The 15,843-nt window shown below is 37.7% G+C and overlaps 1 long non-coding RNA gene across 1 annotated transcript in view; it reads left to right on the forward strand.

Moving 5' to 3' along the window:
- The window catches only part of LOC149175248 (uncharacterized), a 43,488-nt gene extending 33,254 nt beyond the window's left edge, over nt 1-10,234 (forward strand). The window contains exons 2-3 of the long non-coding RNA XR_016258539.1: nt 9,386-9,493; nt 9,823-10,234. This is a non-coding gene — a long non-coding RNA (uncharacterized LOC149175248). The remainder of the gene's footprint in view (nt 1-9,385; nt 9,494-9,822) is intronic.
- The last annotated feature ends 5,609 nt before the right edge of the window (nt 10,235-15,843 follow it).

Consider the following 15,843-nt stretch of genomic DNA (forward strand, 5'->3'; position numbering starts at 1 on the left):
GGTATACCTTCTGCTGTCCATACTGCTGTCCATACTCTCCCTGAGTACATGCTGAAGTTTCTGATTTGGCTCCCCCTTTATTTATGCCAAAGTGTACCAATCTATCCACGCTCCCCCTGAGCAGATGCAGGTTCTAAGACTAGCCATTCAGATCTGTACCATAAGCATCAGCCTGCAATACTATTCCTTTGATCAAACAACAAGATGTATCATTTAGTTTCATCAGCCACTTCTAACCATAATGCCAACAATGAATTATTTGAAGTATATGCTCCCCCTGAGTGTGAGCCAACCATGACTGAACCATTTCCTGAGTCTGTTCTGCTCCCCCTGAGCCTGAGCCAACCATGACTGAACCTGGGTCTGTTCTGCTACCCTTTCTTCATATACGCGACTTTGCAGCCTGTAACTCGCGTATATACACGACTTGTCTTCATTATATCAGCGTATGCAAGATGGAATACTGAATTTCATCACTTTCAGATTCCCTTGTGTCTGTTATGTCAGCTGTCTGAATTATGCCACACCTTTCTGTCTCTGTCTTCTTCAGTTCCTGGAACTGTGATGATGTATGGTCCTCTTGTTTTGAATTTTGAAATCTGCTCCTGCATTCCCTTGCTTTATGCCCATAGTTGTTGCATGTATAACACCTTACATTTTTCATGTTCCTTCTATCACAATCAATTGCTTTGTGTCCATATGCATTGCAGGCAAAGCAATATCCTCTGAAATACCTGGGATGCGATCATCTTTCTTGAACCATTCTACTTCTACATCTGGCTGCAACATGTCCAAGATTATGACATACGTAACATTCAACATTATTCAGTGGAGGAAATAATCGTCTATCACGTCCATAGTTAGGAGTAAAGGATCTTCCTTGAGGAATTTCTTTCCTTGGTTGTTCCTTGTTGAGCATTTCAGATTTCTCATTAGAGTTTCTTGCCTCACCTTGTGAACTAGATTCACCTTCAACATATTCATGAAAACCAAGACCAGTCTTGATAGCAGGAGACCTTTGACTATTAAGAATATCATCCAAGACTTTAGTACTATCTTGAAATCGTAAAAGCTTATCCTTTTCTTCTATTTTACCTTTCAAGATATTTACCTCAACTTGATGTTGTTCTTCCTTGTTCAGATATTGATTCCTTAGGTCTTCTTCAGCTTTTCTTCCTTCTTCCACTTGTCGCTTTAGTTTGGTCACTTCATGTTCTTGATCTTCAAGATCTTCTCTGTTCTGTTCTCTTAATTTTTTAAGATCTTCTTTTAGAGAGAGGATCTTTGATTCAAGTCTCTGAATAGTTGTACTCTGATCCTTTACTATATCCTGCAATTGCTCCCTTACCCTGATTTCTGTCTCCAATTGTTCTTTTAATTTGGAAACTTCTTCAGTTTCTGCATTCTTCTCTTCATGTGCCATGAGACTTTTAATATCTTCGCTATTATTGGATGAAGCATTCTTCTTCTTATGTGCCATGAGACTTCTAATATCTTCACTATCATTGAATGAACTTTTAATATGGGTATAATAGCTTCTACCATCTTCTTCAGATATCTTTCCTTTGTTATGAGGACATCTAGCAGCATAGTGACCAACTCTACCACATAGAAAACATTTGAAAGGTAGCTTACCTTTGAACCGTCCAGTTCCCCGTTCAAGATTCTTGACAAAATTTACCTCATCTTCTTCCTCTGACACTTCGAATGCGGCCTCTAGTGGTACCTCTTGTCGCATTTCAAAAGCAGTTAAGATCCCGTGAAGCTGTGACATGGTGATTTTCTGCACATTCTCCTTTTCTTCTATGGCAGATACTTTAGAATCAAATTTAGTAGACAGAGATCTCAAAACCTTTTCAACTAAGACAACTTCCTCAAATTCTTCACCTAGATCCCTCATACAATTCACAATCTCATCCATACGCAGGAAATAATTAGCTATGCTTTCATTACTATGCATCTTAAGAGTTTCATATCGGATTCTGAGAGTTTGAAGCTTTGCTCTTTTTACCTGATCATCTCCTTCGTAGCTTGTAACGATTTTGTCCCATATTTCCTTAGCTGATTTGAAATGCATGATCTTCATAAATTCTGATTGAGTCAAACTACTCAATAGGACAGTAACAGCTTTGGCATTGAGCTCATATTGCTTTTTCTCTGCTGGATCTGTAGGAGTTGCTGATGGGAATTTGTATCCTCCTTCTACGATTCCCCAAACTTCTGCTCCAAGTGATTGTAGATATGCAGTGGTTCTTATCTTCCAGTGAGTAAAATTGTTCCCGTCAAAGACTGGTGGCCTGATGTGTGCCTCTCTTTCTGGATTAGCCATTCTGATGGATCTTTTCCTTCAAGCGATCAAGCTTCCTCTGAAGGGCCTGCTCTGATACCAATTGTTGGAAATAATACTGAGAGGGGGGGTGAATCAGTATTATCAGATCAGTAAAAACTTTCCAATTTCATACTCAGAATAATATATGCTACTTCAATTAAGTGAACCCGCGTGTACACGCTACTGTGTCTAATGAAACTCGCGTATATCCAGAGATCTTATAATTCAGTTTAGCTTAATCTTCAGTAAATGCATCAGAACATTATTAAGCATATTAACAGTAAACAGGTGCAGAATAACAGAACAGAACATCACACAAGAGCCACACACATGAACACCATGATATAAGGTGGAAACCCAATGTGGGTGAAAACCACCTGCTGCAATTCGTCTCTTTCTTCTTTAATAAGAAACTTCTTTTACAATGTACTGGTGTAGTCCTTTACCAGTACGCAGGCTACAACCTGCAGAGAGCTACAACCCTCTCTCGTTTTCCAACTACTTCTGGAAGGGAGCTACAACCCCCTTAGCTCTTGTACTAGCCGATCCATTTACTAGTACGTAGGTGCTGACCCTACAACCTTCTTTCCTTCAGGGACCACGTTTCATCAATTTTCAGACTGGATCCAAGAGTACAAAACAAACATTACTGCAATACAATCATCAACTTATACTTGCATCATAATTCATTAAACAACCCAATACTGAATCACTGAAACCTTGTCATCAAGAACACAGAACCCAAACCAGAGCCCAGAACTCTGCAACAACCACCAGAATCAGCAGCAACCTGAAATATCAAATCTTATTATGCATACGCTACTTCACTGTACCAAAACCGCGTGTATACGCACTTTCACCAAAGGCAACCCGTGTGCAGATCTAGAAATAATTACTTATACCTTCGCTGTCAGATCCGACCCTTGCCAAGCGTCCCGAACAGATAACCAGCAATACCAGATCTTCTCACTTCGTCAGACACCCAATGCTTGCTCCTTTGCCTAATGATCTTCTCCTTATATAGCCTTAGGTACTTCACAATACCACGGTCCAAAACCATAGTAACACAATACCATCAACCTCAAAACGAGGGATCGACACGCCCGTCGAGACACCATGGTCCGAAACCATAGGCACAACTTCCAAGGACTAACCGCCACGGACCAAAGGTACTTTTCCACATACACGCTCTTTTACTGAAGCCAACCTGCGTGTACACGTGACTTGATATATAGAGAACCTTCGTATACGCGAATTGGTATATAGTGAACCTGCTTGTATACGCGACTTGGGCTTAACGAACCTGCGTGTATGAACTTTCTTGGCATGCTGTACTAAGATCTATCCTCTGATTAAGTTGCCATCACCTGTACCAACCTCTGAGCACCTGTACCAACCTCTGAGTGAGTTGCCATCAAGGACAACACTTGAATCATAATGCCAACAAGCAGGGGGGTGATGATGAGCCCCAAAAATGGGTAACTTATTGGGCTCATTTTTCCTATTGTTCCCCATTAATCCACCATTCTTCATATTTTATGTATGCTTTTGAAGTATGCTTATGTTAATTGAATGAATGAGAATAGTCACTTGACCATGAAGGTTAATACGTGTTTGGTGCAGATTTTTGGACAACTTTTGGACCAAGGTCAAGCATTTATGGGTGATTTGACAGCCAAATACGAGGGGAAAAGGCTAAGTTATCCACCATCAGCTCGGAGTTCAGCAACCCACCAAAGTTGATTTCCAAGGGCAGCCGAGCAGCTTTTGTAAAGTGGCTGAGTACTTGCAGTTTTGAGCAGCCAAGCCCCTTGAATTAAGGAGGACTGCTAGAGGTCCTCGTAGTGCATAAGTAGGAAGGCTTCTAGCCTTCGTATTTGAGCTGTTGAAAATTTGTATTTCGCACTATAGTGCTACTTTGTTTCTCAGCCCATTTTGGAGCTTTTGCTGTAACACATTTTGGACATGGTTGTTTTTTGAGTAATGGAAACCAGTTTCATGTTGCATCAGTTCTGAGCTTCTTTTTAGGAGCCTGTAGCTCTTGGGGTTGGGCCCAACCCAAGCGCCAGGGCCTCCTCTGTGTACTGTTATATTTTTTTGCTGTCTTCATAAAATAATTTTTGCTAGTAGATTAGAATCTTGCTTGGTTATCTAGGTCATTTTTGATGATTGAAAGAGCTTTTCATGGTTTAGAGTGATTTTATAGGTTGACAACAGAAAAGATCTTCGAAAAAGGCCATCAAGCAACCCTGGATCTCACCTCTCCCTCCTCGGGACCATGAGCTGAGACCCAAGTGTCCTTGCTGCCACAAAAACACTATTTTTGCTTCTTCATGCAATTGCTAGTGTTAGTTTCTCAGTTGCAAAAGTTGATACCAGATGTAATTACATGCTTAGATCCATTCTTGTTTGGTTTTCATAAGTTATTTTACATAATTTTCTACCAATGAATTTCTGTTCATCATGGGTGCTGGTTCCTAGGTCAAATTAGGTTAGAATAGCTAGATATTTGGTTTGCATGGTCTTTGTTTGGTCAGTTTCAAGAAGTAGTGTGCAGAACACTTGTGATACCTCCCTGCCTACCCTTCCACCATCAGTGCAACCTGTTCCATCCCCTAACTCAGATTCTTGCCCTTCGTTTGCCACATTTTCTCACTTTGACCTAATTTCCATATTTTTGTGCAACATTGCTCTATCCATCCTTGAACAAATCCAACCATCCTCATCACTTCTCAGCTTCATTTTCTAGGTTCTAAACCTCTTCACACCCTCATCCAACCTCCATCTCCACTTCTCCACCTTTCTTCCACCTTCAACCCTCCAAAATCTCCTTTCGGAACATCTTGTAGAACATCCTGTAGAACCCCTGCAGACTTCCTGTAGAAGATCACGAGAGTGGTTTTTCGAGATCCGATCACAGTGAAACTCTCTGGAAGGGTGTTAGGGACCCCTTAGGCCCTCTTCTCACCTTCCCAACCTCCTGCAAGCACCCTCACCATTTCCTTCCATCAATCAACCTCTGCACAGTCAAAACAGTTAAGCACATGCATAATAATTCTACAAGATTACTCAAAAATACAAAAAGACATTCCTTTTCAGATTTCACTACAAGAGTAGCTTATTCACATGCATTCTACATTTCTATAAGTCAATGGCATCCATTTCCACTACTTTCATCTCTTTTCTTGCACCAGTAGGGTTAGTCTATAGAACTAGGGTTTGCTAGGGTTTGCATTCCTTTTCCACTTTCAGCTTCTTTCTGCAAGTAGACTAGCTTCCTTTGAGTTAGCTTTCGTCCATCACCGTTAAAAGCTTCTTCTAAGAGCTCATAGAAGTTGGCTTAAGCTCCTAGAGGACTTGTGCCAGCTGATCCAGTGACAGCCTGCGGCAAGAGCTAGTACTTGTGCATATAGCACCGTCGCTTCCAAGTCTGTTACGAACTACCGGGTTGATAAAAGTAAAGAAGGGAGTCCCACGAGTTGCAGCATTATTGCTGCAATACTAGAGCCCTGTGTCTAGGTTGCGACTCATGCAGCCTGCGGATGTCTGTGGGTGGCCTTAGGATGTTGAACTCTACTTTAGGGAGACCGAAATGTCTTAGTACTACTCCCTAGAAGTGCTAGGATACCCTCTGCAATTCTGCTACCCAAAATCTATCTATCACAAAGGGGAAAGCACCCAAAAAATAGTCCTAAACAATCCAACAAATTTGAGTTCTGGTACTTGGTTGGCCACCAAATTTAATGTCTCTAGATAGATAGATTCCCTACTTTTTCCAGAACATAATAGAACAAAAGATAAGAGTAGGTTTACTAACTAGGGTGGAATCTTTCATGGGGTCTACCAAGTGTCCTTAACTAAAGTTCTACCAAGTGGTTCCATGAGATTAGTGAAAAGGAATAGGGAGAGAGGGAAACCTTGCCAAGGTCCTCTAGAGACCTTGAAGAAATCAGAGGGACCCTCATTGATGAGAAGAACAAAGGAGACAAAAGAAAAGAAATGTTACTTCCATTTGACCTATTGGGCTGAGAAACTAGTTTAGGTAGAATTTCATGAAGAATGTCCCATCTAATCTTATTGTAGGCTTTAGCTAGATCAAGCTTGAGAACATCACATCCTCCTCACATTTAGAGAGTGGGTGAATTCTTAGACTATCACAAGGAAATTGAAAATTTGGTGTCCTAACAAATCTCCTTCTTCATCTGAAATCATACTGGTAATTGAGTCTTAAATCTCAAAGAGATAATCTTGGTTATAATCTTAAATGTAGAATTGCATAAGAATATTGGCCTGAGGCTATTAAAACTCAAAGCTGATTCCTATGGGATGTTTTTTATTATAAAATTTGTGTTTAAATCTTTGAGAATAACCCTTGATTTCTTTGATTCTTCAACTGCTTCTAGGGAGTCTATTTTAATGAAATCTCATGCCATCTGGAAAGGGTTAGTAGGGAACCCATCGATACCATGCTCTTGAATGTGATTAAGCAAGTTCTCAATGGCCTTCTTGGAGACCATTCCTGGGAATTTGAGAATTATATCATTTCTGCTTCAAAACTCTTTCCATGCTCTGAAAGGAGTTTTTTGAAGTAATTTACTACTTCCATATAGAGATTATTGTGGCCTTCCATTTCATTATGCCTACAGTGCTTGCTGTATTTTTAGAGATGTGTTTAATTGATCTTTGACCAACACAGGATTATGAACGAATATAAAGTTAGGGTCCGCTACTTGATGCCAATGCACTTTATATTTATGACACAAGAAAATTTCCTCTTTTTTTAAAGCTCTCCTCCAACTTGGCTATTGGATGAACTTCCTTATTTTTAAAATCTAGAGATAGATCACTATATCAAGAGATGATTGAAGGGTTTGCATTCCTAAATCCAAGGATTCCTTCTCTTTCAAAAATCTATTGATAAGATCACTATTTCAAGAGATGATTGAAGGGTTTGCATTCACAGCTTCAACAATTTCTTCTCTTTTAAGAGTATTATGAGAGATCTCCTTGTTCCAAACTATTAGTTTGGATTTTTGAGATGTTGGAGTTTCTTTTGCATGATAAATATTTTGGATCCCACCACTTGATAATCTTGCCACAACTTCTAAATTTTAATAAGGAAATCAGAGTGAGAGGGCCACATAAGCTCTAATTTCAAGGGGTCATTGTGTGATTTGTCATCATTTTCTATGATTAGAGAGATCACCCAAAGATCTAAAAGGGCTTGACTTGCTAATGATTTGAGAGGGTTCCTCTATGGATGAGAGAATCTAAGTCAAAATCACCCTCTATCCAGTCTTTGTTAAGAAGAAATATGTGTAATATTTTGATAACAAAACCTTTCCCATTTATCTTTTTATTCCAAGTGAAATATCCAATTCTATGGCTAATGTCAATGTGGAAATCCTTTTGGATAAAATCTTACAAAATTGAAGTTGTATTTCCATACAGGGTGCAGCCAACCTTTCTTCTCATGCACCCATAGAATTATGTTCAACTCCCCACCAACAATCCATTGTAAGTTATTGAAGACTTTCTCTCTCTAGATAACAGATTCTAGCAATTAGGCTTGAGGATTGTTAAAATAGGACCATAAACTAATAAACATTAGTGAGTTAGAAATTTTTGTCCCATATTTTGGAGGGAACCTTAAGGTTATCCGGAATCTATCTTTATTAACATCCACTATTTCCAAGGTCATCCATGTAGCTATCCCTCCACTTCTACCCTTTGGCCTTTATAGAGATTTCTTCAACATTCTTTTATATTCTCCTTTTGGTGTCTTCCATCCTGCTTTCATCAAGCTTGGATTCTTGAATGAATATGATGTCTATTTTTTCTAGGATGATCTTTCTATTAAGTGACCTTTGTTTAACCTTTGGACCCATGCCTCTTACATTCCATGATAGCATTTTCATGAGGATGCAGAGGACTAGCCATTGGCTTTTAATTTATTATATATGACACAGTCATAGATGATCATTGATCAATAAAAATTTTGTTTCGTGAAAGAAACTTTTGGAATCATCTTCAGTTCTCTCTATAAATGGAAGTGTAGGAAGATGCACAAGGAGAAACAATGTAGCACTATATTTTATGAGTTTTCCCTAGGTACATCTGCAGAATGCACACCTACAATTCTACTATTCACCTATTAGACCAGTGTAAATTATAGGCTAACTTGGAAGGGTTGGACATGACTGTTCCAACCATACTCTTATTGGTCTGCAATACACGTATTCATAACACATACCTACAATACTATTGTTCACCTATTCGGCTAGTGCATATTGTAGGAAAATTGTTAAATGTTGGACTTCATTGTCTCAAGTTCACACACCAGCACTAAAGATGCAACGTATTGTGTGCATCCTTAGATATGTTTGAGATTGCAAGCTAACTATTTAAATAAATGCATGTATAAAACTTCTATATTAGCAAAATAACCATCAATATTTTTTTCTAGCATTTTGGGTTGAATTCACAATAGTATGCTAAAAAGTGTCATTTCAATGTCTGGAAATTAGGATATATAAATGTGAGATATATACTCTACATCTTTGGGTTATCTCCTTTTCAAATCTGATCTTTTTTAGGCTACATGTTAATTGTTTGAACTTTGAACTTTGAAGAAATTCTTGAATGGACTTCGTAAGGCAGTGGTACCATAAATTGTGTTATTTCAAAGATTTGACTTCCATATTTTCACAAAATAAAATGTCCTCAAAAAATAATTATGTGTATAGATACTTATGTTTAGGATTATATATGTGTTGGAGCAGTTCCTTTATGTTTTACTATAATCCTGATGATGACAAGCTTTAGCTGACTTTTTTCATCAATTGTTCATAGAATATGCAAAAGATTTCATTGTCAAAATGTGGCAAAAATTTCATTTCTCCTGATTTTTTTTTATTGTTCATGACGAGATAATCATGTTGCAGGAATGAGGTATCTTACAGTCTGTTTCAATTTGTGGATATTTTTTTCGTCACATTTTTACAAGGATGTAGATTTCATTTTCATGTTGATGGTTTTTGCATGTATCTTATCTAGCCCCAAATGCTGGTAATGGAGTGGATCGCGAGAAGTAGTCGTGGACACAGACTATTAGAGGTTAATGTCACAATAGCACTTCCACCTGGGATCAGAAAATTTTTAATGGTAAGTGACATAAAGAAGAGTTATTTAACGACAGGGTTGAAAGGGAAACCTCATGTCTTAGTTCTAAGTCATTTATTTGCATTTCTTAGCTGTAAGTCATTTGTTTTTGAGTTTACCAGATCAATTATTTAACTAATCCAATATGCATGGCTTGTATTTCTCACCCGATGTTGGTTACTTTACATGGTTGATATAACATTAAATTCTAGGCCACTTTTATTTTAAGTCAGATATTTTATTGATTAAAAGGATGTTCATATTTTGATTGGTTTACTTCGAGCTTGATTTTAAAAGGTTTTGTAAATTCCACGTGGATGTTATTTTTTCAGGGTGATCTCTTTGCACCAGTAAGGTCAGATGATTCCTAGAACATAGGTATACAACAAGCACATCTTTGGCCTTTGTTGTGTATCTATTATTCTTTATATCATTGATGTATGGTTATTGATGATGTAAAAAGAAGGATGGGAAGGTCCTACCAATTCTCTTGACAAAACAAAATAAAATAGAGTTGTAGAATTGTGTTTTAAAGGGTGAGCCAGAAATCAGTACTTGAAAGGTAGAACTTGAGAATGGAAACCTATCTGATCTGGATCTAGAGACACAATAGATCATGGAAAAAAAATGATGGTATTGATGAGCCTTCTCAACAAATAAGCTCTAACTGTTAGAACATTGCCCAAATTTTAGTTATCTGCAATGACAATAGTGACTCTAGCTTTATTTGTATGAATAGCGACTTTGGCCATTGTCCTATTAATTTCCTATGAATAATTTTTATTTTCAAACTCCAACTAGTTTGTTGTTAAATTAATTAAAGCTTTCATGATAAACTTACAGTTTTCAAAGCTCTTTTCTAAATCTATTTTCTTGAGAAAATTTGTCTTTTTACTTTAGGTACTGTAGATTTCTACTGTGTGACATATACTATGATATAATTGCCTAGATAAATAGAAATAAGTTTTGCACACCATAGTCTTTTTTAAATCTAAAGAAACAATATTTCCAAATACAAAGTTTATTAATTAAGAACATCTTTTAGACTTCTTTGCTAAGTTATGTTTATATTTCGGTAGGGGATTTTGTGTACAATGATATTGTGTTGTCTCTTTGGTCTTTGTCTGGTAAAAATGGTTAATAAGGAATGTGTTCTTGAGAAGCAGACACATCTTATTCTACTATCGACAGGAAACTCCATGGTTTTCAGGCACGGAAACAAAAATGCAGATTTCAACGGGATATCCAAAGTCCGTGTTGGATGGATTTAATACTAGTGATGATTTTGATTCCTTGTCAGATATGTCGTTCATGGTTTCTGGAATTCCGTGTTACATTTACACATAAGTTTAGATATCATTCAGATATCTAAACACCAAACAACAACAACATTGATATTTTTCTTTCACTCAACCTATAACATATTGCATTTGTCTTCATCAATGTTATTCTTCCATATGCTATCCACTTATGACATTTCCTATGCAATATTTGGTGCATTTGCTAGTTATAGGTCATTTATAGATTATAAATGTTTTCAGAGACTCACTTCTAATTGAGTATTGAACTGAACATATTGATTCTCTTATACATAATTATTTTTCTCTCCACCCACTTTTCATAATTGCCATAACCATTAGGTAGGGACTTGCAGCTTCGATGTTGCTTTGCTTATTTGGTAAAATATTGCTGAGACTTTAATTTATTGAAAGTTGTAGAATTTACAATTTATGAAGTTTCAAGGTTTAATTTTTAAAAGTCTAATTCTTTAAATGGTGCTAGCTCAATGGAAGAGTACCTGCTTTACAAGCAGGAGGTTGGTGGTTCGATTCCATCGTGCCTTGAGATCCATATGGAATGGCGACAACCAATTTCTGGTGACGAAGGCTCTTTTGGCCATCACCAATGAGCTTTGGTGACTTTTTTCGACCCTCACCAAAATATAAAATGGTAACCGTCAACAAACGCCCCCATATATACACATCAATAGTGACGACCCTCAAAGGTTCGTAACCATAAATCATTGTTTTTGATATGAAATGATGACAATCATTGTCCGTCATTATAGTCATTATTCGTGACGGACCTTGAATGTCACTACAACACCTATACTTCTGGCAATGCAACTTTTGGCGATGGTCAATGAATGTCACCATATATATGCACCAATACTGATGGACATGAAAGATCCATCACAATAAATCATTGTTATTCATATGAAATGGTGATGGTCACTATCCGTCATTATAATCAATATTCATGATGGACCTTGAATGTCACCATAACATCCATACTTTTGGTGATGCCACCTTTGCTGACGTTTGGTTTTTGGTGACAGAGACTATGGTCCGTCACCATTGCTCATATGATATGGTGATAGTCGCTTTCCATCATTATAAATCATTATTGGTGATAGACTTTGAATTTCACTACAACACTTATACTTTTGGCGACGCCACCTTTGGTGATGTTCAGTTTTTGGTGAGAGAGGCTATAGTCCATCACCATTTCTCATATGAAATGGTGACGGTCACTATCCATCATTATAAATCATTATTGGTGATGGACTTTGAAAGTCACTACAACACCTATACTTTTGGCAATGCCACTTTTGGTGACATTCAGTTTTTGGTGACGAAGGCTCTTTTGACCGTCAGCAATGAGCTTATGGTGACATTTTTCGCTTCTCACCAATGTCATCTTTTCTTGTAGTGGAACCTTGTCATCATCTTGGTAAGAAACACTTTCAAGCTCATAATACTCTTCTTTAGCATAGTCCTTGAGGTCTTCATCAAGATATCATCCTGATGATCCATAGGGGAATCAAAGTCAACTTTTTCATCTTCAACATCATTGGCATACTCAATGATATCTTCCTCTTGAAGGGCTAGATTCAACTTTTTTCATGCTTCTTCAATGGTTTGAAAACTTAGTCCTTTATGAAAAAATAAATATAAAACCAATATATAGAAAGAGGAGATTCTTCTAGGCTCACAAGATCTAAGCTAATCTGTATCCAGAGAAATAGATAGGATAAATACTTTCATCTTGTAATGAATATGTGTTATGTTATGTCTTAAAGTATAGCTTATGAAACTTACTATATGATTAGCCACTGAAAGTGGATCCCCAATGAGTATTGGCATATCTCTTATGTGTTCAAAGTTTGGATGTTGTGGGATCCATGGTATATCTAAGGTGGGAAACTACTTGATCAACATGTAGTTGGTTTCTATATATTAGTGACTTGGGCATCACCTGGGTGAATGAAAATTTCCTTAACGAATTCTTGCTTCACCCTTCAAGCATTGAACTTTGAAGTTCAATGATGAAAAAGGGATTTGTTCTTCTAATGGAGGTGGCAATAATCATATATGTTGTCATTAGCGAAGAAGGTAAATATTTCATAAAGGTAGACTTTGTTGCTAACAATGACACCAAAAATGTTACCCACACAATCTAAAATGCCCTAAGAAGGGAAACCCTTTAGGACAAAGAGCTATACCAAGTGATAACAATGTGACAATGACCAACTGTCACCACAGTGAAAGTCCCCTACTCTTTACAGACACTCGCTAATGGGAGGAGTCCTAATAAGAAAGGAAATCACTTAGGATACATATATCAATGATTAGGTGTGATTTGATTTCATAAGGCTCATTCTAGGAGGGACACAACAATGGCTCATTGCTTCAAGGAAGCTAACACACTCTCCAAGAAAATCCTTAAGATGAAGATATCAATACTTAGGGTTTTAGATATGATGATGATAATAGCTATTCATAAGATCAAGACTCTAGATGATAATATAGAACCTCTCAAGGAATCTATTTTTGATGCTTTAACACTTCTAGGGGATTTGCGTTCCCTATGGGGGTCCTAAGAAAGACTTGCACTACACGTAGGGTTTTATGAATAGTTGTGGGAAGAAATGCTTCCAAAGTACTCACAACGTCGAGGTAAGGAAGAGAAAGGGTCTCTTATGATTTGTTCCAATGAATACTAAGCTCATACAACCCTCAAAGAAATACCCAAACTAAGAAGATACAAGCTAGGGTTTCCATTCTAGGGCAAACCTAGGGCTCAAGATTTTGTGCATGAGGTACGATGACAATTCCACCAAAATTTGAGATCCTCTAGACAAGACCTTAAGGAAAAGTCTTTCTTTCACATAATCCAAAAACTCACTCTCTAAAATATTTCTCTTGATGCCCTAGTCTAGTCATCCAAAAGAGAGGGAATTGAGATTTAAGGAGAAAATATGAAGAAATAGGAGTTTGATCACCAATCTCCCTAGACTAGTGCCTATTCCTTTGCACTGTGGAGTCTTGAGATGCTCAAGATAAGATAAAACATCTTCCAAGGAGGCTCAAAATCGATTCCCTAGGCACCAACTTCAAACATTTACCCTCTTCAAGATATAATGGAGTTTTGTGACGAATCAAAGACATTCATCCACTATGAACATTCATTACATGTCTTGCATTGGATAACATATGCAATATTGTACTATAAAATATTTCCAAACTTAATTTTCAATAATTAAGGCACAAATTCTCATATTCTAAAGCAGCAATTCCATACATTACACAATTTTCAGAGAAAAAATTCATCAACATTTAGCACTTACAAAGAGATCCCAAACCATTCCCTGCCTAGAGAATTTCCTTCCTTCTTTGTTCCGTATGACTCCTCATTCTATGTATATGCTTGCTTAAGTTAATGCCTATCCCTTCCAAAGGGCCTCCTGAAATGAGGCCAATTTGATTCTTTATGATGATTAGCCCACATAAACATATCAAAATTAATATCTCCACAATGACAAGAGATCTCTTGGTGATTGAAGCAGCCCCTTGCTCCTCTAAGGGTGCTCTATCATCTCCAAGTGCCAATTCATCAAATATATCCTTGGTTTTGGGCCCACTCCTTTGGGTGAAAAACCCCCAACTTGGGTACTTAGCCCTCAAAGCCCTTTTGTGGTGCCAATTCCTCCACAACCTTGTACCCTAGAGTTTGTAGCACCTCCTAAGCTATCAATCTCAACAACAATGAATAGATTGATAAGGATATTGAAGGTGCACATGGCATGAAATGATTCTCTAACACATAATGGAGTCCCACGTCTCTCAATGCGTTCCATGGGAGTGTCAATATGATGCTTTGGTGGGCTTTGGATCCAATTAAGTTCCCATCCCATGATGAAACCACCTGCCAACTACATATAAGATCCAATTCACTTCCTCATAATTAGGTACAATAGTTCATTAGTGTATCTAATTGAACCAATCTTGTTAATGATGGGCACATTTATACTTTATAATGGGCTTCCCTTCCAAATTTGGGGCTTTAAGCTCGTAATAGTGTTACTTCCCTAGGAAGGAGTGGTTAATAAACAACCCTATTAGGTGTTCCCAACCCTTAAGGGGAAGGGCGGGTCCAAGGTACATCCTTCAATTGATATGGGTCATGTGAATAATGATGAGATGGATAGAGACATCAGGGTCTCAAAGCCAAATCCCATGGGTTTAAGGATGACAATGATGAGGGATGTCCACATATTTGGGTGTATAGATGTAGGAGGGAGAAATCATGGATACATGAGATAACAAAAACTTTTTTTCCACCCTTCTTCATTAGCCTTTTTCTTTTTCTTGATTTTTCTTTGTATTACTACTCAGGGCTCTAGGGAAATGAGAGAATGTTGTGTATGATGTAAGCAGTGATGAACCCCCTTAATGTGTAGTAGTTTATTTCCCACTAGGGGTTGAAACATTCATGGGTTCCTTAATGATGTGGTGGAACTCATGGGCCCTACGAACCAGGTTGATGGCCATAATGATAAGAGGTAGATCTTATGTTTGGATTCTTTCCATGTCTCGAACATCTTTGGCATTTTATAATATTATTTTCTTTTGTTTCTTGCTTGTGTCCATGATATGCTTTTAATGCTCTTTTAGCTGCATCAACCTCCACAAGAACATCTTCAGTCCTGAACCAAACATGTGGAAGAGGGGAGGGGTGCACTAGTGCCTTGTGGACCCAGAGATAAGAAAAAATGATGAAATAAGGCCTGTAATATGTGGAGGGGAGTGAATAATATGGAGCGAAAAAACAAGATTGTGCTACCAAAATCGGAATGTCCCAAGTAGTGTCATTCCTAAAGCCATGGGCCAATAGGGGAGATCCCATAGGAATAGGATTGAGGATAACCCCCCATTTAAGGTGAGAGAACAAAACCACAACCAGAACCCTTCTTTCTTCCAATTAACCCAATAATCCATTCCCAATATCCCCAGAGAAAAACAAGAATAAGCACTTGATTGCACAATGAAAAACATACATTTAGGTTTGCA

The sequence above is a fragment of the Pinus tabuliformis genome, chromosome 4_1 (genome assembly GCF_031772625.1).
Source record: "Pinus tabuliformis cultivar Carrire ecotype Pingquan chromosome 4_1, CPIR1, whole genome shotgun sequence".
NCBI classification, from domain to species: domain Eukaryota; kingdom Viridiplantae; phylum Streptophyta; class Pinopsida; order Pinales; family Pinaceae; genus Pinus; species Pinus tabuliformis.